The sequence below is a fragment of the Choloepus didactylus genome, chromosome 6 (genome assembly GCF_015220235.1).
Source record: "Choloepus didactylus isolate mChoDid1 chromosome 6, mChoDid1.pri, whole genome shotgun sequence".
Taxonomy (NCBI): domain Eukaryota; kingdom Metazoa; phylum Chordata; class Mammalia; order Pilosa; family Megalonychidae; genus Choloepus; species Choloepus didactylus.
Window position 1 is genome coordinate 144,929,224 of NC_051312.1, and position 23,203 is coordinate 144,952,426.

At 46.7% G+C, this 23,203-nt stretch overlaps 1 protein-coding gene and 1 non-coding gene across 3 annotated transcripts in view; both read left to right on the plus strand.

Moving 5' to 3' along the window:
* Nucleotides 1–23,203, plus strand: part of PKNOX2 (PBX/knotted 1 homeobox 2) — a 275,626-nt gene that overhangs the window by 38,061 nt on the left and 214,362 nt on the right. The window lies entirely within an intron of this gene.
* On the plus strand, nucleotides 22,444–22,550 carry LOC119538964. Its single transcript, XR_005217741.1, has one exon. It is a non-coding gene; the product is annotated as a U6 spliceosomal RNA (small nuclear RNA).

The window sequence follows — 23,203 nt, forward strand, 5'->3', positions numbered from 1 at the left end:
AAAAGAAATGCAACAGTACAGGAGTTAAATAAAAATGAAGATTACAATGCAAGAGATGCCACAAGATGGAACGGGATTAATTAATTACTAAGTGAGTGGCATGATTGCACATGTTGAGGGAATTCGGGGAGAAGGAGCCGGCTGTGCACTGGGGTGGTAGGGAAGGGATGGGCCAGGCGTGGCGGAGCGGGGACAGGGGAAGCTGAGGGAGGTGGAGCACTGTCTAGTTCTGCAAATATTTATGAAGCAGCCATGGTGTTCCATGCATGGTGCTCAACTCTGCAGATACAGGGGCCATGAAGACATAGCGCTTGTCCCTGAGGAGGCCACAGTCTAGAGAGGGAGCCAAGAGGGAAACTTCAAGGCTCGGTGTGTTCTAGGAGCACTGCGGGGAGACACTCAGTTCAGGCTGATGTTGGGGATATCGGAGGGAACCATCTGTGACATCCATGCTGACTTGGGTAGTTAGGCAAAAACTGGGGGGTGGGGGTTTACCCTGCACAAGGGCAGGGATGTGTGAACCAGCATGAGGTGTATGTGAAAAGAAAGCAGTTCAGGATTTCTGGAGCATCTGGCATGATCCAGGGAGTAGCAGATGTGTGGAGAAGCAGGTAGGGGCCAGGACACAAGAAGATCCTTGAGTGTCATGCTAAGGAGCTTGGATTTTTCATATAGTCACTGGGAAACCCTTGATGAAGAAGGCTCTGGAGCCAGATGACCTGCCCTGCTCTGCCACTTGCTAGCTGTGTGACCTTGTGCAAATTCCTGAATCTCCCAGAGCCTCACTTTCCTAATCTGTAAAAAGGGTATAACAAGAGTACTTCCCTCACTGGGCTGTTGTAAGAACTGACTGATCTAATCAGCATAAACGCTTAGGGCAGTTTTGGAGCAAAGACAATACTCAGTAAATTATACCGATTGTTATTATTAATGGATTTTAGGTCGCGCTGATTTGGGCAGATCTGTGTTTTTGTTTGTTTTTTTGGTGATTTAAAAAATTGTGATAACCTATATAATAACATAAAATTAGTCATTTAAACTATTTCTAAATGTACAATTCAGTGTCATTAATTACTTTTAGAATGTTATGCTACTTCTATTACTAAAACTTTTTCATCAGCTCAAACAGAAACTCTGAATCCATTAAGCAAGAGCTCCCTATTTCCCCTCTTATCTACTTCTGTCTCTATAAATGTAGTTATTGTAGATATTTCATATAAGTGGACTCACACAATATATGACCTTTTGTGTCTGGCTTCTTTCACTTAACAAAATGTTTTCAAAGTTCATGGGTGTTGTAGCATGTATCAGAACTTCATTCCTTTCTAATGGGTGAATAATGTTCCATTGCAGGTGTGTACCCCATTTTGTTTATCCATTCATCTATGGATGGACACTTGGGTTGTTTCCAACTTTTGGCAATTGTGAATAATGTTGCTGTGAGGATCAGCATACAAGTATCTGAGTCTCTGCTTTCGGTTGTTTGAGGGATATACCTATGAGTGGAATTGCTGGGTCATATGGTAATTCTTCGTTTAACGTTTTGAGGAATCACCAAACTGTTTCCTACAAATCCTGTACCACTTTACATTCCCACCAGCAGGGCATATCAGTTCCAACTTCTCCACATCCTCACAAACACTTGTAATTTTCCATTTTTTAAAATTATAGCCTTCCTGTTGGGTGTGAAGTGGTATCTCAATGCGGTTTTGAGTTGCATTTCCCTAGTGATGTTGAGCATCCTTTCATGTACTTATTGGCCATCTGTATATCTTCTTTTGAGAAGTGTCTATTCAAGTCCTTTGCCCATTTTTTAATTGGGTTGTTTGTCTTTTTGTCATTGAGTTGTAGGAGTTCTTTATATTTATTTTATGGATATTGAACCCTTATCAGATATATTGTTTCCAAATATTTTCTCCTGTTCTGTAGGTTGTCTTTTCACTTTCTTAATAATGTCCTTTACTCCACCAAAGTTTTAAATTATGATGAAGTCCAGTAAATCTATTTTTTCTTTTGTTGCTCATGATTTTGATGTCCTATCTAAGAACCCATTGCCAAATATAAGGTCAGGACGATTTTTCCCTGTGCCTTCTTCAAAAGTTTTGTGGTTTTAACTTTATATTAAAAGAGGTTGTTGATCCATTTTGAGTTAATATTTGTGTATGGTGTGAGGTAGGGACCTACTTTCATTCTTTTGCATGAGGATATTCCAATTTTCCTGGCACCATTTGCTGAAGAGGAGAGATTTGTGTTTTAGAAATATCACTCTGACAGTACTGAGAAGGCTGGATTCATGTGGGGTAAGGCTAGCTGCAGGGAAGTTAGAATCCCATCTCAGTCTTCCAGGCGGGCAAGGAGGGGGCCCTAGGCTGAGGCAGTGATGCTGTGGATAGAGGGGAGCGACCAGATTCAAGAACTGTTTAGAAGGGAAATCTGCAGGTCTGGGGGACTGATCTAGATAGAGGAGAGGAAAGGAAAGGAAACAGTCCAAAGAGACTTCCAGATTTTTACCTTGTGTACAGGGTGGATGATGATCCCAACAACTGTGGTGGGAAACTCGGAAGGAGGACTAGGTCTTCTTGGGAGTTGGGGGCTATTTCTTTCTTTCTTTCCAAGTTTTTCTTTTTTTAAACATATTGAGTTCCAGTATCTTGGCATATTTCATTGGAGATGCCTATCAGGAAATTGTATATACATGTTAGAGGACATGACTGGAGACAGGGATGTGGGGGCCATTAGCCCAAGGAGTGTGGTCAAAACCATGACAGGGAATGAGATCACCCAGGGACAGTGTGCACAGGAGGAAAGGCAGTGGGCAAAGGCAGAATCGTGAATAGTACGTTCAAGACACGGTGCTGGAGAAACCACAGGAGGCACCGAGAGTGAGAAGATTGGGATGAAAATCTGGAAAGGGTGGCATGACGGCACCAAAGGGAGCAGAAAGCTTTGGATGAAGAAAGAGATCAGAGAGTAAGATGCACCACAAATTCCAAGAAGAGAAGGCCTAAAAAGCATTCATTGAATTTGTCAGTGGGAAAGCCATTGGCACGCTGGGGAGAGTGGTTTTAGTAGCAGGTCAGGGTGGAAGGGAGAGTGGGAGATGAGGAAGTGGTGGGAGCAAATGTGTGGGGGGCATTGCCAACTGCCAGTCACTAATGTCAGCCTGGCTTTGCCACATGACTCTAGGATGTGGGAAAGAGGAGATGTACTAGTTGCCAATAACTGGTGAGCAGATCTTATGTGTGGCACTTGCATTGGAAACCACTGGATGGACTTACTAATTTAGTCATTCATTTTTTTATTCAACAAATATTTATTGCATAGCCACTATGGATTAAAAAATGTGCTAAGTGTAATTCAGTAATGAACAAGTTCAATAGAGGAGATGGGACAAGGATGCAAGTAGTTGTAATGAAAGAATTTGATAAATATCATAGACAGCATGCTATGACTTTGCATAGGAATTCCCTGGAGTGAACAGGTAATATTTCAGGATGATCTGGCTTTTTGGTCTTCTTTGAAGGAGGGGTAGGGTTCTAATAGGCAGTAGTGGAAGAAAGACATTCAAACAGATGGTTGGGAGGTGCAAAGGCCCTGGGGCAGGTGAGTATGGCACATAGGGAACCAAAACTACTGTAATGCATTTCGAGTAGGCTTGGCATGGGGTAGACTGTAAATTAAGGCTGGAAAGTTAGGCTAGGGTCATGTTGTGTGGGGTTTCCACGCAAGGTTTAGGGGTTTGCCCTTTATTCTATAGGCCACGGAGCCATTGCATGTTTTTGACGTAAGGAGTAATGCCTTAGAAAGAATTTGCTGATACTAATGGGTAAGATAGATTAGAGTGGAGAGAATGAGTTAGAAGAGCACTGTGGTTGTCTAAGAGTGAAAAGTAATGAAGGATTTAGCAAGCAAGTAGGTCGTGTGAAAGGAGAAGTTGAACATGGGTGACATACATGGGAACTGAGCAGTCAGGACTTAAACATAGCCTAGATGGGAATGTGTTGGTTCTGAGTTATTTGGGGAAGGGGTTGGTGAGATGAGAATTGGAGGAAGGGAGTTGGCTGGTGATGAGAGAGAAATCAACAAGGATTCCAAGGTTTATTCAGCTCAGATGCTTAGAAGAGGACTGGTACCATTAACTGAAAGAGTAAAGACAAGAAGATGAGTGGGCTTGAGAGTGGGACAGGACACATGTTGCATTCCCTGGATGTGTTGAGCTAAGGGGTGAAGTGTGCAGCTGGAGCTAAGGCTGGGCGTGCGAGCTGGAGGTGACACCTGAAGCCCAGGGGAGAGCTGTGAGGGTGGGAGTGGGAGAGGGTGCCATTCAGAGTGCGTAAGAACAGCTGGGCTGAGTCAAGAATAGAATATTGGAGAAGCCAGTGTTGAGGGGCTGAGGGGGAAGCGGTGACAAGGATGGCTCTTCAAGTGAGTGGCATCCCCAAGGTCAAGGGGGCAGAGCGTGGGGGGATGCACTGTGTCCGAGGCCCCAGTGGGTCACACGGGCTGTGACCGAGAAATGGCCAGTCCACAGTGATCAGGAGCACTTGATGACCCCGAGGGCAGTGTCCCTGAAGTTGTGGGGTCAAGGAGAGAATAGGAAGGGAGCAAGTGGAGGCTATATGTAGGGATCACTCTTTCAGAAGTTTGATGATCAAAGGAAAGAGAGGGATGGGAGGGATAATACTAGAGTCTTAAGAAAATAATTTAAAAACTTAATTTACATTCACATTACAATTTATAAAATACTTCAAATCCATTCCTTAGCAGATCTTCACAATATTTAACAGACTCAGGGCAAGGGCAATAATATCCATTTTCCAGATGAAGAAACTGAGTCTCTGGGGACTCAGGCCCAGTAGGTGTCGCCGATGGAATATTCTGCCTTTGAGGCCGGTGCTCTTTCCACTCCATGGGTCTGGGGAGACTTTGTATGTTTGTAGGTCAAACGGGCAGCCGGGAGTCGAGGGAGAGATCCAATGTAAGGCAGAGGACGCACACATACACATGTACTCATTATTGCTGGGGCGCCCTGGGACAGAAGGGCAGGGCACAGACGGGCTCAGTCTTGGGAATGTGACGTGTGAGGAGGAAAGAAAAGGGAGGTGTGCTCGTTTGCTGGGGCTTCCATAACAAAGTACTGCACACTGGATGGCTTAAAGCAACAGGATTTATTCTGCTGTGTCAGCAGCACCAGGCTCTTCCGAAGCCCTGGGGAGGAATCCTTCCTGGCCTCTTCCGGCTTCTGGTAGCCCCAGGTGTCCTTGGCTCCTGGCTGCATCCATCCAATGTCTGCCTCTGCCTTCCCATGGCCTCCTTCTCCCTGTGTGTCTCCATGTCTGTTTCTCTGTGTCCACATTTTCTTCTTCTAAGGGCACCGGTCATATTGGATCAAGGCCCATCCTGTATGGCTGCATCTTAATTAATTATATCTGCCAAGACCCTACATCCATATAGGCCACATTCGCAGGATGGGGGTGAGAACTTGCACATGTCTATTTGAGGGACTCAATTCAACCCACAACAGGAAGTTAAAGATACAGCAAGTTGAGGAAGAGTGGAAGGAAATTAGGAAAACTTAAGAGGACACAGAGCCAGTGGACACTGAACACATCCAAGTGACGAAGGTGCAGAATGTTTATAAAGCTGCATCCCAACAGGTGCAGTCACAAAGGGGAGTGGGGATGGAGGTAGAGGAGTAACGGGAAGTGTGGGCACCCATAGCTCTTGGCTACAGACCTAGGTCCAAGTCATCTTGGTTGAGGATGGACAAATGAACAAGGGGGTGAAGAGCCCCTCTCCTGAGTCCCTGAAAATAGACATCTTGAAGGCAAAAGGAAATTGTATCCTATGCAACCCCTACACCCCACCCCAGTGCCTTTCTTCACCCCCACCCTCACCTCCACTTGATCCCTATTGAGGGTATGAGCCTTTGTCTCCCTTATTCCAGCCCTGGCCCCAGGAGAAGAGCCCAGCCAGCACCTGCTTTCATCAGAGGTGACCCAGGATGGAGGGTGACCATCCCTGGAGGTGAACATGGTGGTGGTGGTGGGGCCTGGATGGGTCTGTCCCCTGGAGGCAGGACAATGAAGATATGCAATAAAAGTTCTGCCAAACCCAGACTGTGGAATAGACTAGAGGGATGGCCTCTTGTACAGAAAGAGAATCCCACAGAAGTGACCTTTCCCTCCAAACCTGTGTCTTTGATCTGGGAATCGTGGAGGGTCCTTCTCATGGGGTTTTCTTAGTAACTTATTGGCAGTCTTGAATTTTGTTCTTTGTGTCAGAGGGGGTCTGGCTCAGCTGACTGGAATTCTGGGAATCTGCTCTCTCTGCTTTGGGGAGGTCATCCCGTCCTGGTGGTTACAAATCTTTAGGGAAGAAAAACCCACACTGTTCTTGTTCTGTGGCCAACGTGTGCATCCAGGGCAAAGGGGGATGATGAATAGGTTTCTGCTCTCCCTGAACCTTTTGTGCTGATGTGGTATTGAACCTGGGTGCTGCAAATGCAAGTGCAGGTGGGTGCCACTGACATGTGGCCAGTTCCAGCTAGGAACGAGGAAATGATGTGGAGGAGGTGATTCTTCTCAGGAATCTGGGCATCCCCCAGGTTCTTTGGCTCGGAGTTTCCAGTCTTTAGCTGTGACCAAATCCCACCAAGTGTAACCAACTGTTCTTGTTTGCTCAGGACCGAAGGGTTTTCTGGAATAGGGAGCTTTCAGTGCTCAAACCTGAAAAGTCCCAGGCACACTAACTATCCTTACCCCCTACTTCTGAAAAAGTGCAGGGTATTTAGGATCTCCCAGTTCCCCTGGGTACAGCCTGGGGTGCCCTCTGGGGTTATCCACTCTGCACACAGGTAAACCAATAAACCCTGAAATGTAGTCACCATGTTCTGTAGAAGCAGTTTTGGAATCTGTATGCCTGGGTTGAAATCCTCTTTCTGTCACTTCCTAGCTGTGCAAGTTTGGGTGAGCGTCTTTATCTTTCTGAGGCTCTGCTCCCTTATCTGTAAAATGGGGGGAAACAGTATGAATTTCAGGTGGCTGTTGAGAGGCCAAAATGATGCAGTGCATGTCAGGTGGTCAGCAAATGCTGGTTCTCCCTGGATGCCTCTGTCTCCTTCTTCCTCGTCTTGGAGAAGCTGGCAGGGTGATACTCTTCTGCAGATGGAGAAGGTAAGGCAGAGGAGCAGGGGATCAGGAAGAGTTTATTCTGGGTCACAATGACAGAATCAGAAACTAGCAATAGTCTTTTAGCTCTTGACCACCATCTTCCTACTTTGGAGCAGACAAGCATTTCTCTATCTGGGTGGGATATTCCCTGGATGAAGGGGAAGGAGACAATGACTTGTTGATTCATTCAACAATATTTGTTGAGTACCTACTGTGTACCAGGATAAGCTGACAAAACCCATGAAGTTCTGCTCTTGCGGGAGACAATTATATAGCTGTAATAAGCAGCTATGTAATATAATGCAAAGTAGTAAGAGTTGCTTTGAAAGGAAAACAAAGTAGGTTAAGACGGTAGACAGTGGTCTAGGCTTGGGCAGACCCATATGGGGTGTTTAGGGCAGGGCCCCCTACAGAGGTGACATTTGAGCTGAGCCAGAAAGAATACAGCCTGGTGTGCTGGAGCCTGTCCCCTCCCCGGTCTGGAGGTGCTCCTAGCTCAGGCCCAGCTGCCCTGGGTGGAGTCAGCTGCTGGAAACAGACAGTCAGTCCCTGATTTGGGCTGAAGGGGTAGGTGGGGGTGGAAGTGCAGCTGTTTTTATCAGCTGTCCTTCCATGGTGCTGACCCCGCTGCTGATCTGAGCTTTGAGGATGGGGAAGGAACCCAAGCTGGAAAATCAGTGTTGAAGGTCAGATTGCAGATGAAAATGACATAAATGGGCAGCCCTGCATCACTTGGAGCCACTCTACACTTGGGGACAAGTCACAGTTTCTTCGGTTTCCTACGTGGCTATATTTCTTTGGCATTGCCATTTCCTTTAAGAAAAAAAATAATGCTGTTGTTTGGATTGCATGCTAAATGATTTATGAGCATTATCCTTCTCTGTTAGTTCTACCTGTAGGAGCTCCAGCCCCTGCAATCCTTTCCATGTTGATTAAGTGCATCTGAAAGTAAAAGGAGATTGCCTGGAACTGCTTCACCATACAGACCAGTGGCTTACTGGGACCCAGGAAGGATCCCTCACCTTCTCCTTGAAAGAGTTTCTTTGTAGCTGGTTAAGCAGGATATCAGTCCAGGAACACACAGTGGTCTTTGTGTGAGAAGGGGGGCGAAGGAGAGCTTTCTTTCTAGTGCTGATAATGACAGATTTGAGATCCTAGAATCTAGGGTCAGTGGTGTCCTGGGGGGTATCCTTCTCCAGGGGTAACTCACCTGACTTAGCCCTGGCAGGTCAGCACTGGTCAGAAGGATAAGAGGACGGTCTTAAAGGGCTTGTCAGGGTCAGTGTTGTCAGGGGACCCCAGTGAACAGGGTGGGGAGAGAGGGATGGGATGAGGAGCATCACAGCCCTCTCTTCGTATATTCCCAGGCTAATGAAAAGCGCAAGTGAGAAGAAATGTGATCCATGGGGCCAGCCCCCAAACTTTGGACCCCTTTGTCTGGTTCTACATTTAGGGCGGGACCAGTGGCCTTCCCTAGCCTCTCCCTCAGTCCTCATTTCTGACGGAGTGATGGAAATCTTGAGCACACATTATGGGCAGATGGATAGACAGTTACAAGTCTAGGCTCAGAACTCACTTTGATTTGGTCTAAGTTCACCTATTAAGTTGACTTTAATAGATTCCACTTCTCCTACTTATTCAAACCTTGCACCCCTGTCTAGCCCAGTGACCCCTTCCACAGCTTTTTATGTCAGAGATGAAAATAGGACGATTTTCCCTGAGCTCCCAGTCTATCCACAGAAATCATCTGCAATTGCCGTCTCACCTCTCCTTCATTGCCCCACAGAAACCCCTCTCAGCTGCCTTCAGCTTTCATTCTTTCTTCCTAAAGTCTTATTCTCCTTCGTCTTCAGAAAGTTGTTATCCCTTGTTGCTTTCCTTTGTTTATTAGCCCCAAGTTTCTTCACATCTCTCCCTACTCCCTGCCCTTTTTAGGATGGGGTGGAGCTCATGTCTGCTCAGGTGTTTGAAAATGAAGAACATGGGACCAGAAACCAGTGGGTTCTTGGTGCTAGTCCCTCCTGTGTTACTTACCGACTGGGTGTCCTTGGAAAAGTCACTCATATCTCTGACTCTCAACTCCTTATTTGTCAACTGGGAATAAGACCATATAAAGAACAAATGAGACACTAGCTTTGAAAAATGCTTTGTAAATTGTGTTATTATCGCCTCAGAACAAAAGTTAAAATGCACACACGTTTAAAATTCAGTTTCCCATTATTGGGACATATGAAAAAATTAGAATATAGACTGTAAGCTGACATCAATGTTGAATTTCTTAAACTTGATAACCACCCTTAAGACAGTTACATAAGTGAATATCTTTGTTCTTGGGAAATGCACATGGAAGTATTATGTGTTCAAGGAGCATGATGCCTACAACCTACATGCAAGTGTTCAGATAATGGATTGATAAACAGGTGGATGGACAGACAGACAGGTAGAATGATACACCAAATGTGACAAAACATTAAAATTGGTGGATCTGGGTATGGGGTGGAGGGATGTTGGAGTTCTTTCTATGGGTTTTGTCTTATTTTTGCAATTGTCTTGTAAGTTTGACATTATTTCAAAATTAAAAGTGTAAGAAAAAAATTCCATTTCCTGTGGGATATCAGTCCCCACTAGACTAGAACTATGACCTAGCTTCATGCAGTCTGGGAGGAGAGTGACACTTTTGAGGAGGGTGACTCTTTGGAGAAGGTTTGCATCTGGGGAAAAGGCCCAAAACCATTGTTCAGAAACACGAGGACAAGTGCTGACTATACAGACCCCACCGCCAGAACTCACAAAGGGATCTGGATGCAGGCTCCATGGTGACGGGTGGGTGGGTGGGTGGAGCGGGTCAGTGATCTCCTATACATGCCAGATGCCCTCCTCTGCTGTTTGGTTCTCCCACCAATGCCAGGTGGGTGTTATTTCCTCCTTTTGAGCAGATGATGGAAATGAGCCTCAGGGAGGTTAAACCACATGGGCAAGTTAGCAAGTTGTAGGGCCAAGACTCAGTCCCAGCTCTGTCCAACCCCAGCATCCATGCCCATGCCATCCCGTGTCAGGACCCACTTCCTGAAGGGAGGCTTTGGGGAGACCTGGGTTTCCAACAGAGTGGCCTCGGCTCACCACCATCTCCCAATTCCACCCAGCCCTTGAACTGTAGTTCCACCATTGCTGATTCATTCCTCACAGCTAAGCATTTGCTCCTGTGATTCTCTCTGGCTCTTCCTCTCATCCCTCTCACTCCCTTTCTATCACTTTAATCCCCCATCTCGGGAGGGCTACTAGCACATTGTTAGCCCCCTTTCTTCCTGGTTAGGAGAGACGGCCGAGGAAAATCTCTAAATTTTGAGCTGGGAAGGACAGTTGATCCTGCAAGGGGCAAAAAAAGAAAGGCTTCTCCATCTAAGACAAACCTTATCCTCTTCTGAGTTTTGCCTGGGCTGGCCCTGCCTCTGTGCAAGCCGGGCCAAGCCCTGGGGCCAGTCTTGAAGATCTGCACCTGCCGTCGAAGCCCCCAGGAACATCCCCACCATGGTGGGACACGGCCTCCACCTGAGGGATAGCGAGGACATGGTTAGGACGCACCCACCCCACCGGCGGCGCTCAGAGACACATGCACAGTCTCTCTCCCTCTCTCCTCTTTTTCTCTCCAGCTCGCAATCTCTCTTTCTCTCCCTCTTCATTTCTCTCTGTCTCTGTCTTTCTCACTCTTCCTCTCCATCTCCCTCTCTCTCCATCTCTTTCTCCCCCCTTCCCCCCTTTATGTGGAGAACTCAGCCCCACTGAGGCCTCTGTCTGCTCCCAGAAGCCCCTGTCTCTCCAGAGCGGCTCGAAGGCCTTTAGAGTGGGGAAGCGAGCAGCCTGTGGGCCTGGGAGGAGGGACAAGCACCAGAGATCCTGAGGGCCCAGGGGTCAGGGGCTGTGTGTCTGGTGCCTTCTGAATGCCAGTTTCAACAAAGAGAAATCTGTGGTGGGAGAGCCTCGGCGAAGGAAATAAAATTCTCCATGAAAACAAACTTTTGTTGGGAGGTTTCCCCTCTTGCTTTGGCAGCGTTGCTAGGTTCTGGAAGAGAAGGCCACATCTTCCGGAGCACTCGGGCACATGCTCAGCTTGTCCAAATATCAGCTTGCTAGGAGAGGGCTGCTTATCTCCCACCAGGAAGACAGGGCTTGGGAGCTGGTGCGGTAAGAATTGGTTTTCTAATCAAGGCTGCGGTGATTAAAAGGAGAAGTGGGGGCCTTGGAAAGGGCTCTGCACTGAGTCAGGAGACTTGCAGTGTGGTGCAGTTCTGTGACGTGGGCTGTCGGTCCCTCAGTGCCTCCTTTTTCTCATCTGTAAAATGGAAAAAAAACTTACACAAGATCATTGCACTAGAAAAGCAGAGTCCAAGCCAGGATATAAACTGTTCCAAGTCTACTGCTATTTTCCATTACCCTGTAATTAGTGAAACCGAGAGGAGGAGAGAAGAGAAGGGATCTTTGAAGGCATGGTCAGACTTCAAGAAGGGCTGAGGGTGGTTATTCTTTATCCCCAGGGCTGGGTGCTCACAAACCATGCTCAGTGTCAGTTTAGCTTCAGTGTCTTGTTCAGCCAACATCAAAGAAGCTAAGGAATGGTTAAAGCAGAGATAAGGCCTTCCGGGTCAGTCTTTGGTACTAAATTAAGCTGTCTACTACATTGCCTCTTTCTAGATTGATTTGGGGACACTGGGTCCTCACGAGGTTTGGAGAATGCAAACAAAAAATGAGGCTTTTCCCAGCTGCTGAGATGTTTTCCTTTGGATAGTTTTTCTCCCTGGAGGTCAGGGAAGAGGGTAAGAATTTGCATTGGGTCCAGGCCCCATAAAATTGTCTTCTTTCACCCTGCTTGGGGAGAAAATCCTTTATGGTGGCTGTCGTCCCAGTTGGCTCGGGGGATTTGGGAGCAGCAGGCAGCCAGGGATTAGGTGAAAGGCCGGGCACCGAGCTGACAGGCTGTGTGACCTCGGCCAGTTGCCCCTCTCTGGGCCCCATTTTCTCTTACCTCTGGCCAGCAAAGCCTCCGTCCACACCAGAAGGGGAAGGAGAGAGAAGCTGGGGACGTCCTGGGGGGTGGCCCACCAGGGAAGGCCTGAGAGAGTTGCCAGCGGAGCTGGGGGCAGCTGGGAAGCAAGCCTGCCCTTCTTCAGCTGCCCTCTCCCCGCTTTCCCAGCCTGTCTCCCATCCCACGGGCTCCAACTCCAGGGCTGTAGTGCTCCTGTTCTTTTAAAGGATTACTTAGGAGAAGGAGAAGGTATGTGTGATCCCCCCGGGCTCTGAATGTCTTTGAAAATGGAGAGATGCATGGGCCAGAAGAGCCTTCCAGAGGTCTCGCTCCACCCAGGGGGACCCTGAGGTGTCTAGATCAGGGATACCCAGGCAGGAGAGCCCACCTGAATTAGAAAGACTCCTCCCTCCTGCCTCCTTCCTCTGTCCCTTAGGCAGGGCCAGTCACGGGCTAATAACAGAAACTGGTGACACTGCTTCCCGCAACAGGGGGCATCATCAGTGGGGAAATCTCCCACTGCTGACTGCTGACCATGTGCAGATCTCACAAGCGCATGGCCGGGTGGGAATGTACCCAGAAGGTGGCGGGAGGCAAGTGGGTACAGGCTTTCCTCCACCTGCCCTCCATGCACACAGACATGCAGACACACACAGAGTCACACACACACAGAGTCACACACACAGACACACACACGGAGTCACACACACACACACAGTCACACACAGAGTCACACACAGACACACAAACACACGGAGTCACACACAGACATGCAGACACACACAGAGTCACACACAGAGTCACACAGAGTCACACACACACAGAGTCACACACACAAACACACACAGAGTCACGCACACAGACACACACACAGAGTCACACACAGACACACACACGGTGTCACACACACACACACACATAGACACATACATGGAGTCACACACACAGACACACATGGAGTCATACACACAGATACACACGGAGTCACACAGACATACATAGACACATACACAGAGTCACACACACAGAGACACACACGGAGTCACACACACAGATAGGGGTACCAACACACACCCTCTCAAAAACAACAACATGCTGGAGAGAGAGAGAAATGCCTTCTAAGAGCTTCTGACTTCAGGCCCCCATTTGTTTCTGCCCCTCTCCATCACCTCCTCCAGTCTTATCAACAGGGAATTGAAGTTCTGGGTTTCTCAGGCCAGCCCTCATTTCCTATAGTTTGGAGGCCACAGGAGGCAGTAAAAAGAACTCAGGTTTGAGAACCAGGGTCGCCCTGCCTTCTAATCCCAAGTCCTCCACTTACCTGGGTTCCACAACTGTGGCCAAAATGGGCAAGTTATTTCACGTCCCTAAGCCTTAGTTTTCTCACCTATAAATTCAGGCTGAAAGTATTACTTTGCAAGGTTGTTGTACAAATATGAACGGTCATGTGTAGTGATCTCTTGGTGCAGGCTGGCACAGAGGAAGTGCCCAATAGATGCTGGTTCTCACTGCTCCCCTGCCCCCAGTGACCCCACAAATATATGTATGCTGTCGGGTCAGCCAGCGTACTGGTGTTTGAGCTAGAGGAGACGTCCGTCCTAGAGAAGGTTCTAGGATCCACTTTAAGTGGACCTGGCCCCATTTTTCTGAGGGGCTGTTTCTACTTCAGAGGGAAATAACCCAGGTGACATTTACTGAACATTTTCTATGTGAGATGGTTACATTCATTTTGTCTTCACAACAGCCTACTTGTTCCTTTTTCACAAATAAGGAAGCTGAGGCACGGAGAGGTTAAACCATTTGTTCACACAGCTAGTAAGTGGTGAGGAGGCCAGCTCTGAACCCCCGCTCTCTGCTGCAGTGGCTTGTTTGCTACAGCACTGGGAACACTGGCCTGGAGCCTCTGTCCAGTGCAAGTGGCATTCACTGTGATATCTGGTGATTTGGCAGATACTCTGGCCCTCTTGGGGGGGGGGGCTGTCTTCCAGCTCCTTCATAAAGGGAAGTGACCTGGTTGAAAAGCCTTTGACCCTCTGAGGACCTGGGGAGGGGGTTCTGAGGAACCAGCTGTGGGGACAAATGAGGTGAAGATGGGGCAGCTCTGGTCAGGTTTGTGACATTGGTGAAACACTGACCCTGTTCTGAGAGCTGAGCTGGTACTACAGGTTCAGAAATATGTAAGGCATGGTTCTTGCCTTCAAGGAGCTCGTGGGAAGTGAGCAGGATGGGGACCCCCAGCCCGTAAAAAGATGCAGACACAGTGCAGTTAGTGCCACCAGAGAGAAATGCCTCAGGGGCTGCGTGGTGGTGATGCGGCGGGGAAAGGGACTTGATCTGAGCTTTGCTTGGAGGGAGATGATGCTGGAACGAAAGTTCCGGGTATTAGGTGGGGGAAGCAGGAGGGAAAGGGCTCTCCAGGGTCGGGGACAGAATGAGCAATAACGTGGAGTATAAAACAGCACAGGGCATGAGGGAGAAGAGGGCAAGGAGCTATTGCTGTAAGGATGGAGGTGTAGGAGCAGCAAGGGTGGGGAAGGAGCAGTGGTCAAGGGTGGGGAAGGAGCTGAGGGCTAAGGCACTTGGATTGTATTTTGCAGGTGATGGGGAGCCACTGAATGTATTTAAATTGGGGCATGACATTATCAGGTTGATAATGAGAACACTGGCTTCGGCAGCAGTGTGGGTGGATTAGAGAGGACCAGACTTTTGCAAGAAAAGCATTCAAGATGCATATCTGTTAGAATGCATGTAGCTGCCAATAAATAAATTCATAAATATAAGTGGCTTAAACTGTAGGATTTTATTACTATTTTATATATATATTTACATACTATGTATTAAGGACAAGGACTTATCTAAGATTGGATAACTTCAATGTTTCAGTGAGGTCAATAGACACAAGTTTCTTTTTTCTGTCATCTTCTGGAGAATTAGTTCTGTTTTCAGACTAGATTCACTCTTGTTCTCAAGATGGTGGCAGCAGTTCCAGGCATCACATCAATGTCCAGTCTGTCAAGTAAAAGGAATAAAGCAAGTTAGTTGTAAAATTTTGGGAAGCAGTGAAGACTATGGCAAATGGGAGAATGAATGATCCCTGCCTATTGACATTCAAATTTAAAAATGTATAAAGGACTAGTGAAAAATTATAAGCAAAGTCAAAAGACAAATGAAAAACTAGGAAAAATTTTTGCAACTCATATCACAGGACTATTAGCCTTAATAAATAAAGAGCTTCTAAAAATCAACAACAAAATAGAAAAAAATGGGCAAAGAATTTGAACATACTATCACAGAAAAGAAAATCAAATAGTTTTAACATATGAAAGAATATTCAACCTCATTCATAAAAAGAGAAATGCAAATTAAAATTATGCTGAGATACCATTCCACTTTTACCTTTTAATTTTGCAAACATTTGACGAGTTTGATGTCACACCCTATTGGCAAAGCTCTGGGAATACAGGCTGTCTTATAGAGTAAATTGCTGCAACCCCTTTGGAGGGCAATTTGGCAATTTCTATTAAAATTAACAAATAATAGACCTTTTGACCCAGCAATTTCATATTGGGGAATTGATCCTAAAGATATTATTGCACATACATGAAATGACATGTTTATTCTTGGCAACATTATTTTTAATAGCAAATAACTAGAAACCAAGTGTCCATCAATTGGGGACCAATTAAATTATGGAATATCTTGGAAGCTCTCTTTGTACTGATATGGAAAGATCTCCAAAAATACATGAAGTGTAAAAACAAAAGCAACAAGGTGCAGAAAAGTGTGTACAAAAGGTGAAAACAAGAACCTATATTTCTGTTTGCTTGGACAAGTGGGGGATAGGACTGGGAGGGGCCATTTCAGTGGACACATTTTTTATGCTTTTTTTGATTTTTGAACCATGTTACATGTTACCTTTTTACAAGGCAAAGCAAAGCAAAGCAAAGCAAACCAAACCAAACCAAACCAAACCAAACACAAGACACAGATCTCACAAAATGTGTCTGGGACTGAATTCTGTGGAGAGCCGCTGAGTTTCAACCCCCAGGCTTGGAATTACACAGCGGCAGGGGAGACGGAAAGGGATTGATTTGCAAAATATTTTTAGGAGTGGAATCGAGACTGGCTGGTTTTGTGGGGGGGGGGGGGAGTGCGGAGGCAGAATTCTAGATGGTTCCAGGATGTGGGTAGCCGGGTGGCTGCCGGCACCAATCTGAGTTGGAGAATCCTGGAGAGATGCACGAGGGGACTTCAGGTCCCGGGGCAGTCAGCCCGGGAGAGCCATTTCACCTCTTGAACGCAGTGTCTTTGATCCTCTAGCCCCTCCGTGCCATGGACCCTTCCTTGTCCCATTTCTGGATCCATCCATAGTGGCAGCATTTCTGGCTTCAGAAGGAGAAAGGGCATTTTCCTCATCGATTTCTGTTTTGCTGAACTGGGCGCCTAGGGTGCTGCAAAGACCCACGTAAGGCTGCAGACTGCTAGCTTGCTTCGGTGTTCCCTCCCACTGGCAGGCACTGGTGGGTCTGAGCATTGGGAGCTCTGAGCCTGGTGTCAGGGCATCCCAGGGGACAGTGGCCTGTGTTTATCCAGATTCATGTTTACCCAGGTGCTCTGTGCGTCTGCACCCTGGGACCGCTGACCGTGGGGAAGGTGGAAGGGAAGGGGGACCCGGGAAACTCCGGGCAAAGTGAACATGCTTTGTGCAGTATTTACATGAGAAGTGCAGGGGGGTGAAAAGAATACTGGGGGGACATCTGCCCCCTTTTGGTAAGATTAGCAGTCCCCTCAGCATCCTGCCCTGCTCCAGGCCATTTTTGCAGAGTTAGGGGCCAGCAAGAAAAATGAACTTGATAGCTGATGGCATCTGGGCGGTTTGGTTTTGGAGGTGTTACAAGCCAGTATGTGAAATATGGCCACACTCTTGGTTTTAGTTGTAGCTGGAAAGGATTAGAAGACAATTAATAAATCATTTAATGCCCTGAGTTTAAGTAACTTATTATTATGGGCTGCATATATTTATTACACTTCACCGAGCAACATTGGCAATCTTCCTTCGAGTATCATACAATTTGTATGCAACTTGTTTCAGAAGGTTTTTTTTTTTTAAACTCATATATAAATTATTAACCTGCAGTTTTCAGGACAGACTGCCAGAATCCCAGCCCCTCCCCCACCATCCCTTGCAAGTCCTATAAAAAGTTCGTTTCCCCCCTGCAGCCCTTCCGACTGAGGGCTGGGAAGAGAATGAAGAGCCTTTTTCTAACATCTGAACATGCATTTATTGAGCACCTAATGTGTAACAGTTGCCCCTGCTGTGCTGCTGTGTGTGAGTGTGTATGTAAAAGAAGTCTCTGCCTTCCTCGCACTTCACGCCTTGTTGGGGTGACACAGCATCCACGGGGGTCGATGCCCGTTGGGTGAATGGATGAGCCAACCAGGAGTGGCTGAAAGCAGGTTATGAACAAGCACGGGAGTTGCTCAGCAGCCTGGCACCATTGAGGAGGAGACTCATTTGGATTTTCCGGATAGCTTCAGGTTTAGCGCTCCGGGAATGATTTAAACATTACAAGTGGATATCTTCCCTGTCGTCTTCTTTTTTTTTTAATTCAGTTTTATTGTGATATAGTCACATACCATACAGTCATCCACGGTGTACAATCATTTGTTCACAGTACGATTATATAGTTGTACATTCATCACCACAATCAATTTTTGAACATTTTCATTACCACACTCAAAAAAGAATAAGAATTCAAGTTAAAGTAAAAAAGAACAAATCATCCCATATCCCCCATCCCTCCCTATTATGTATTTACTTTCTGTCCTCATTTTTCTACTCATCTGTCTATACACTGGATAAAGGGAATGTGAGCCACAAGGTTTTCACCATCACACAGTCATACCATGTACACTACATAGTTATACAGTTATCTTCAAGAATCAAGGCTACTGTGTTGCAGTTCAATAGTTTCAGGTATTTCCTTCTAGTTGTTCCAATACACTAAAAACTAAAAAGGGATATCTATATAGCACATAAGAATAACCTCCAGAATGACCTCTCGACTGTATTTGAGATCTCTCAGCCACTGAAACTTTGTTTCCTTTCTCTCCCTATTTTGGTCCAAGAAGGCTTTCTCAGTCCCATGATGCCAGGGCCACTCCCTGTCTTCTTAATTGTCCCGAACATGAGTGAGCCTTGTTTGATGACTCACTGGTTTGTCCCTCAGGTCTCTCCCTGGTTAAGCTCCCCACCCTCAGTGTGCCTTCTGGGGAAGCCAAGCCCCCTCCTCTTTTACTGCTTCTAATCAGCTGAGAAAACTGAGCCTGTTAGAGATGTGTGTAAAATCAGAGTAAGGGAGACCTAAGTTAGGGCCCAAGACTTCCTCTTATGATTAAAGTTCGCAAGCTTCAGGATCTTGTGTTGGGTATTTTGACTGCTCGAGGATTTTTTTTTAAATTAAATTCAGTTCTATTGAAATATATTCACATACCATACAATCATCCATGGTGTACAATCCGCTGTTTGCAGTACCATCTTATAGTTGTGCATTCATCACCCCAATCTAGTTTTTGAACATTTTCCATATATCAGAATAAATAAAAATAAGAATAAAAAATAAAAGTAAAAAAGAACACCCAAATCATCCCCCCCCATTCCACCCTATTTTTCATTTAGGTTTTGTCCCCATTTTTCTACTCATCCATCTATACACTGGATAAAGGGAGTGTGATCCGCAAGGCTTTTACAATCACACTGTAACCCCTTGTAAGCTACATTGTTATACGATCGGCTTCAAGAATCGAGGCTACTGGGTTGGAGTTTGATAGTTTCAGGTATTTACTTCTAGCTATTGACTGCTCAAGGATTTTTAAAAAGCATTTTCTTTTTAGTGTGCTTATACTATGTTGGATTTTGGGGGCTGGTCGCATGTTGGCGAGGAAGGTGTTTTTGTGATGAATTCTGAGTATCAGCTGGGAGGCTTTGAGTAGAGAGGAGTGGAAGAAAGGTTTGGTAGAGGAAACTTGGAGGCAATTTTATCTACTAGTCTGCTTTCAATAGGTCACACTAAATTTCTCTGATTTGGTTATTTTAAGCCATATGAAGGCAATTTAATGATGAGAAGGGCCTCTTGCTTGTGGGTAATTTTGCACATCAGTCTCTAGAAAACATTTGTGGCTGTGACCTTGCTCACCAGCTCTTCCCCTTTGCCCCTGGAGGGCAAAGATACAGACAGATACAGGTTTATTTTGTATCTTCTCCTGATGGGCACCCTAGAACTGCCTTACTGCAGCCCGGTAGAGGGTTCTCGCCCAGAGCAAGTCCTGCCTAGAGAGAGCCTTCACATCCCCATCCTGGCAAGGGAGTTGTTGGCATCAGCCAATGGCATGAACGAGCCGTTTAGCCAGCAGGTGCCGGTGGAGACAGTCAGCTGCTCGGCAGAGAGATCTTTCTGGGTAGTTACAGCTAGCAAGGGATCCCATTTTATCTATCTGCCATCAGAATAATCTGTCCTCTGCTGGAGGTCCCTCGGAGGAGGAATGAGCAGGTGAGGTGTGTCAGATGACGGTGGAGGGTGCAGCCATGAGCTCGAGGCTGGAAAACAGAGCAGCCAGCCAGGCCAGGGGCACTGCTCGGGAGACAGCCCGGGTTGCCAGCCACGGGTGCCAGGACACTTCCCGCGCCCCTCCCCTTTTATTGGAGAAATTGGGCCTCCTTTAGGAAAGGCACAGTTTTCTTACTCCGTTTGTTCTCAGATTGGTGTTACACCCTGGAGCCGAATTAGTAGCTGAGAACAATTGGAAACAAATGCTCTTTCAGCACCTCGCTGTGATGGGGGGACCCATGTGGGGACACCAGCCGTGCGCGGTTGCCTTCTCCACGGAGCCCCCTCCCACCTTCCGCAGAGAATCAGCATCCCTGGACCCATTCTGCACAGCCAAATTCCCTCATCATCAGCCTGTGCTGTGCACATCTATCTGCCTAACCCTGGTGAAACAAGCTGAAGCCCTGTTAAGTTATTTATGAAACGATATTCAGGACCAGCCCCAGGAGGCAGGTTAGGACTTGAACGAATGCAAAGCACTGCAGTACTCTTTGGAGAGGCTGGCTCTAGAGTGGCCATGGCTCCTTTGAGGTTACAGTGGGCCCTCTTCTCTGATGGGCAGCAGCTGTTGGCTTGGCTTGGATGGGATGGTGAAATTATTTCCCCTTCCTCCAGCTACCCCTCACCTCATCTGTGTGTATCTGCTCTGAAGGGCAGTTGCTAATAGGAAGCTCTTGGAGAGCCGAGGTGGGGAGTCCCTTCTCTGTAGCCCCCGCAGACCTGCTGTGTCACGCTTACTACCCAGTCAGCAGCTCGTCTCTCTCCCACTAGACCTCAGGCTGCTTGAGGGCAGGGCTTTGATTCCTAGTTTTCCATGCCCCCAGCCTGGTAACAAGCTTGGCATTCAATAAATGTTTGGTAAATGAATGAAGGAATTCCTGACCTGGCTTCCCACCCTAACTCTCCACTCCCTACCGAACCCCAGTTTCCTCAGATGTGAAATGAGGAGGTTGGAAGAGATGATCTTGAAGGTTCTATCCCAGTCCAGCTGTGCACTGAACGGGCTCCGAAACTCCAGCTGCCCCCTGCCTCTGTGGCGGCATGCTCCTGGATGCTTGCTGCCCGCTGGGGGTGGTTTTCCCTTGGCCTGGTGACCCTGGCTTATGCATTAGACAGGTCTCCAGTCTCTTGTCTTGCTCTCTGGTACCTGAGTATTGTCCCCTGGCTGGGCTGTGGCATCCTCAATCTGTCACTTTTCTTGGGCACACAGTTAAAAATTTCCTCCCAGTTTCAGCCAGATGCAAACTGAGGAGCACTTGCTCAAAGAGATGGATTTGTGCTGCCCTGGGTAGGCTGTATTTGCTTTTCTTTCTGGGCTAGACCCCTCTCCACAAGGGGAATTAAGAATCTCTTCACTTCCAGCCAAATGAAGAGAGCCAAAGGGTCAGCTGGAGCACAGCCACATGCCTTCATCACATTGCCTTCTCTCTTTGTTCATGGAGAGCACTCTGAGATTCTCACAGAAGGAAATGACTTCCTTTCCCTTCCTTTAGGCCTGGTTCGAATTTCTCTGGCTTCTTGTGAAACAAAACAATTTTATTTAGTTGCATGAGGGGAATAATTGTGACTTTTCAAAGTATATTATTATTTTGTCTTTTTTTTTTTTTATCATATCTCTGTGTTGCAGGCAAAGCAAAAACAAGCATCTTGATTTATTTGAGGCTCAAAGATTGACTGGTTTCTAGCCCCAGGTTTCTTGGACTCTTAGAACTTTCTAGCTGAATGTGAACCTCATGAATACCTCCTCCACTGCTTCCTAAACCTCTCTGAGAACATGGATACCCTTGAAATCTTGGTAAAATTTGCAAGCCTTTCTGCAGAAAAAACATACACCCAAATACCATCTTGGATCAAATTTCTAGGGGTATGTGGATCCCTAAAATCTTTACATTCCTCTTGCTCGGGTCCAGCCACTCAGTTTAACAGATGAAGACACTGAGGCCAAAGGGTTCGGGTGACATGTCCAAAGTCACGGAGCTGTGAACACGGCATCTGCTCTAGGTCCTGCCATGCTGCTCGTGGCTGCATCCGATTGGGAACCCAAATCCTCTCATCTCGCTGTCGTTCAGATCTCCTGACGATCTTGCTGCAGATCCATTCTCCACTGGCTTTCATTTCAGACCAGATTTCCCCTCCTCCTCCCCCCACAAAGTCCCTTCCCGTAGTTTTCTGCCTAGATGATCTCTGCCTTCTCATCAGCCCTCTGGAATTACCTTGTTTCTGATGCTCCCACAGGAAAGTGGCTTTCCCTGTCGGTGGGCAGGCCTGGCTGTCCTTTCTGGGACTGGGGGCCTTAGTCCCTTTCTTCTTTGCAGCCCTCCCACTCCTTCCTCATTTCCCCTTCCCACTGGGTTCTTTCCCTCTGTATTTCAATCCCTTGTTCCCTTTTCCTCTCCTAGGGCTGTGTGCTCCTCTTTCTGCAATTTGAGATCCGGGTTCTTTTTCTTTTTTCCTCTGGTTTTGGATAGAGATTGAGAGAAGTGAGCCATGGCATATTTTTAGGGTGTCTTAATTACTCTTGGCTCTCCCTTAAGTCTGTTTTATTTTGTTCTTACGCCTACATCTTGGGTCTGCAGTGTACATGCCACAAGGAAACTTTCTAAGTCCTGGAGGCCTCTCCTGACCCTCTTTCTAGAATGCTCTCGTGCTTGCTTCGGCAGCACATAGACTAAAACTGGAACGATACAGAGAAGATTAGCATGGCCCCTGCGCAAGGATGACACGCAAATTCGTGAAGCGTTCCATATTTTTCTTCTGTTTAAAAAGCCAACATTCCTCTGCTTCATAGGTGTTCTGCATTTGAGGTGTAGTGAAATCTTTGCTGTTTACCAGATGTAATATTTTAGTTCCTTACACACAGTGTGGGGAGTGGGGAAGGGTGTGCAAAAACTAACACTGAAATTTTGAAACAGCAGCAGAGTGAGTGGATTTTATTTTTTGTTCATTGTTGTTGGTGAAAAAGAGATTCCCCACCCATGCAATTATTGTGAACACCTTGCTTTGTGGTCACTGCAACATTTGGGGTGTGGGGTGGGACAGAGAGAAAGAGTAACAGTACTCCACAGTTCCCTGGTATCTATTCAGAGCAGTGTGCAGAATGTAATGATCTTTTGTAAGAAATGTTTTACGATTTTTAAAATAAATTTAGTGAACCTATTTTTTTGGTGGTCATTTTTTTTTTAAGATGGTCATTTTTTAAATGGCTAAATTCTTCCACCTCACCCCTAAACTAAACACTAAGTTTGATTTTCAGCTCCTCTTTTGGATATAAGTGCGGCTCTTCTTGGACATAGGCAAAAATACCTTGGCAAATTCAGCTCTGGTGACTTGATGGTTTGAAAATCCATTTTTGGGAAGATATAAATATTCCATCATGTATATTCATGCTTATAATAAGCTGGGAG